Below are 4,873 nucleotides of genomic sequence, written 5' to 3'. Positions count from 1 at the left end.
ACACACAGCACATGTGTTATTATGTGATTCTATACAACACTGCCTAATGAATCTGTTACATATCTCAGAACTCACAAAAGAGTAAAAATATCTAAGAGATCCAAGCAACTTTCTTTGATATGTACACCCAAGTCTGACTGAATTTTCACAGGCCGACAAGAGTTCAACTTAGCTGAATTCAGAGTTTGCATACTTACACATTGTGTATTAGCATTACAGAGATGAAACCACATAGGAAAAAGAAATAATATGCCCTTTAAAATGATATTCTCCTTATGTATTCAAGACTGGCCTCAAACATGCAGCATTCTTACCTCTCCTTCCCGAGCACTGGCATTATAAGTATGTGCCATCATGCCCAGTTTCTTCTTCTTCTGTAAATTAATAGTACCATTATGATAGGTATGCATGTGTGCAAATATTAGAAGCCAGAGAAATCACCATCAACTGTTACCACTCTAGGGCCAATGGGCTTCATACTGTCTGTAGACATTCAGAACATTTTCAAATTAAACAGTACTTAAAATTTACAAGTGATATGTTTCTAACATTTGGTACACCTGCCTATACTCTTGGGTTACGTAGAAGTACTGAGTTTGAGAGTTCTTCTTGTGCCTTTGCATAAAAACATAGATGATATTAATTAATATCTCCCTTGATGGACTGCCCTTAGGAGCAGTTACAGATATTAGCATTAAAACATAGATTTGTGAACTTGTACAGATAAAATTAATCATCATCTTGGGTAGGATATTCTGCGGAGTTTGTTAAGACCCCACAGGAGAACATATCAAAGCAACCATTTAGCACTACAGCAGTGAACTCCATCTCACAGTGCTGCTCTTATGCTGAAACGGTGTGATACCTAGAGAAATTTACATGATGAGTAACTGTGATGAACCCATCCATATGAAAGTGGTTATAGTATGACCGTGAAACAAATACTTGTACAGTATGGTGATGTCTTGAGAGACAGATAAAAGAAGAATTCTATCATACCTAGAGGCTGTCCTGCATCACACTGGAAATTCATGTGGATTGACAAAGACACCAACTTATTTTCTTGAATGTATCCAGATCTGCTGAGTACAGAGTCACAGTTTCTGGTTCAAGATCCTGCTCAGCTTTTCAGGCAAATGAACTAGTGGCCTCTGTACTCATCCCATTGCCCCATACCTACTCACATCCCCGTGGCCATTTCTGGGCCTTAGGGGCCCTGCTTCCCTTAGGAATACAGATCCAGTATAACTCATTAAAGACATAGTAATTACCCATGACCTTTCTACAACCAATTTACTCAGGGATTTCAAGTGAAGACCAATTATTATTACCTATCACTCCTTCCTATACTTAGGGGAAGAAAAAATTTAATGAATAACAATAAACAAAACACCCAAACAAATAGCAGTGACAAAAGCTTGAAAAAATACAAACTCTTTGCCTGTTCAGGTTACGTACAGGGGTTCAGCTTGATTGTAGTCCGCTTTCTTAGGGGGAAAAAGTGAAGAAGGGTGACTGAAATACCACTCCAAGTTATGATGTATTATTCTGATAAGGATTTAAAGTGTTTAAAATAATAAAATTTAATCATGAAGCTACTAGTAATCAGGTAGGTAACCTAACCTTTAAAGGCTATCTATTCAGCCCACCTAACAATAGGTTTTATATTTTCTTGTTTGTTCAAAACAGAGTTTCTCTGTGAAAAAGTCCTGTCTGTCTTGGAACTCATTCTGTAGACCAGCCTGGCCTCTAACTCATGGAGATCTACCTTCCTTTGCATTCTGAGTACTGAGATTAAAGATGTGCACCACTGCTACCCAGCTCCAGCAATAATTTTAAACAAAGTGAGAGAGTAGAAAACCACACACATTGGAACAGCTTTTAAAAGACAGCTTCTCAATAGATATACAAATTTCTGGAAAATTTTGAACTTCTCAAGCCAACTTTCTATGTGTACTAATATGTGAAAAGTCAAGAAAATAAATCACGACACCAGCTCCCAGATCTGTTCCAGGGCAATAAAAGAAAGCCTCAGAGCCGCGAACGATTAGGAAAAAATTTTTTACCTATTTAAAAAGGTCTTTATAAAATAAACAGGCTCACATGATCTGAAAGTAACTTTCTTTACTGCTGCTTCTTTAAAAAGTTACCCTTCAGGAAAACTTTTGCCAATATAAGAGCTGGATATTGAAGGTCATATTTCATTCCTTAAGTAAACAATAGAGACAGAGACACATAAGGAATCATAAGGTTTTTCTTTCAGGCCTGAAGAAGTCACACCAACTGTAATCTTGGCTATGCTTAGTTGTAAATTCACTGATGTTTAATCTGAAAGGCAGACAGAAATGCACAGAGCAACAGACAGTGACCTAGACAGCACCACACATCTTAAGATATATTCTTCTACTCTGTATAAATAGTTAGCTAAACTTTGAATTTTATAATATAAAAATGAGGTTAGAGATATGTGCTGCAAGTCAGTTATTGAGATGGGGATTGTGTCTTTACTGCTATCTGCCAGGTTCTTCTTGTGCGTGAAAAACTGGCACTAAAGTTATCTCATGCCCGACCTCGGTAGACTCCTGGGAACTTGGCCTTGAGCACTTCTTCTCCAGGGCAACTATTCTGTTTTGAATTTTCTGAGGCCTTAGCTATAGGCCAGGCTGTGAAAGTATATTTTATTCACCAAAATTACTCAGTCTAAGAAGAAGTCATCCTTTTGACAAAATATAATATAATAATTATGGCCAGAAAGTGTGAAACACACCACTAAAGGGCTGTGGAAAGAAACACACCACAGCTGGTCATATCAGGAAGGTAAGTAAAGGCACTTGAGAACATTACAGACAGGAAAAAGCAATTATGCCTAGTCAATAACCCTAAGGCTTTGCCAAGGAGGGATCCTCAGTAGCGTCTATTGTGTCAGCTTTGCAGTAGGGCTCCCTAACAATGTCTAGTGTGTCGAAATTACTAATTGTCACTGTTTTGTATTCTTTTAGTGGCCTCCAGCAAATGTGGCAAGCAGATGACATGGCTAATGTTTCCTTGAGTCAATATAAAAACAATCCATATTCCTATGCAAGTTTGCTCATTTTGTTTTCTTACCCCTCTATGAAAACCATAATTGTACCTACTATGACCAGTGTCCCAAACCCTCTCCTTACATGTGAGATCACTTCCCAATTCCATGTTCAATGAGGTCACCATTGGTCATGAGTTTATAGGTCAACTTATAATTCCTTCCTTCAGGATAATTTTATGAACTGACAGACATCAGTTGGATGAAATCTTTCTGTGATAATGACAGAAAATTTCAACCCCAGGAAATCTAGATCCTTATACATTTTACTTTTGTTTTTGAATGTGGAAACAGAAATTGGGATCTAAGGATTTATTCAGAATTTTAAACACTGTTTTCCAGTTCTGGTTGAATAGAACAACCACATTTTGCTTGCTAATTAATTGGTTCCAATTACTCCAAGAAGAATGATGCATCCACTCTCTTTGTTTTGGTGGACACAAGAAGTAAAAGTGTTTGTATGGTTGGCTCAGGTACCAGTTCAGTCTTCCCTGACTACTTACATGTTCACTCACATGAATGGAATTAAATTGCCTTAGTATTTTCAGTACCATTTAAGGTAATTTATGATGCACTTTAAAATCCATAATCCCCTAAAGAAATTGTGTGCCCATTTACACATACACTCACCTCCAAATGCTTCAATCCACAGATCCAGAGAGGCCAAATTAGAAGGATGGCTTGAGGGGAGATGCAAGCATCTTCATTGGATAAAGAAATAAAATAGATATTGAGGATGGACTGGGTACAAATAGGGGTGGAAACAGGAAGGGGGGAGTAAGAAGGGAAAGAGAACTGGGAGAAACAACTGGAGCCGGGGCAATTTAGTGGCAGGCTAGAAACATAGTATAATGGAAACTCCGTGGAATCAATTAGGGTGATGTTAGCTGAGACTCCTAGAAATAGGGGAGATGGAAACCGAACATGCCGTGTCCTATAACAGACAAGTTTTCTAGTGGAGGGATTGGGACATTAAAACAACTGCAAAAAATATCTGATCTACACTTTTCCTGACAGCAAGATTTGCCATAGTAAAAGTGACACAGGAAATATGGGAGTGACCAACCAATAACTGATTCAGCCTAAGACCCATGTTGCGAGTGAGAGTACACCCATGACATTGCCTGGAGGAAGAGCAACCAGAAGATAGATGGGATAGAGATTCATGATAGAACCAAACAGGTCAGAAAGGCAGTGGATGACATCAGTAAGTCAGAAAGTTCCACTTCCTAACCGAACTACTTTACAAAACTCCCTTTTTTCAAATAAAATTACTATGGAGTATGTTCTGTGGTGTGGGTCCAATTGTAGGGATACATTTTGTAATATTAGTATCAATTAATTAATTATATATTAATATATTAATTAATAGACGAATTTAATTAAAAATCCCAGTTTTGCCATTATAAACTGATTATCTCCTTGCAACAGACTCTTAGCAGGGACTCTTTCAGATCTCTGTTCCTTGGACTCTACGTGAAAGGGTTCATCATGGTACTTAATAGTGAGATTAACATAGAAATTTGTGTAATATCATAATATATTAAGAAGGAATAAAGATCAGCCAAAAGAGTAACTTGTAAGTAAACTTTTCGAGAGTCACACATGCCAGGCAGAGGAAGGCATCACTAAGTCAACAAAGTCCGGTTCCATACCTAAACTACTTTGCAAAACTGCCTTTTGCAAATGAAAATGTAAGTTCTTGAATGCTGATTCCATTGTAGGAATACATTTTGTAATATTAGCATCAATATATTTATTAGGTAAATTTAAGTAAAAGTCCCAGTGCTGCAA

The sequence above is a fragment of the Alexandromys fortis genome, unplaced genomic scaffold (genome assembly GCF_014885135.2).
Source record: "Alexandromys fortis isolate MF-2015 unplaced genomic scaffold, M_Fortis_MF-2015_v1.1 scaffold_84, whole genome shotgun sequence".
Classification (NCBI taxonomy): Eukaryota; Metazoa; Chordata; class Mammalia; order Rodentia; family Cricetidae; genus Alexandromys; species Alexandromys fortis.
This window is presented reverse-complemented; position numbering follows the sequence as displayed.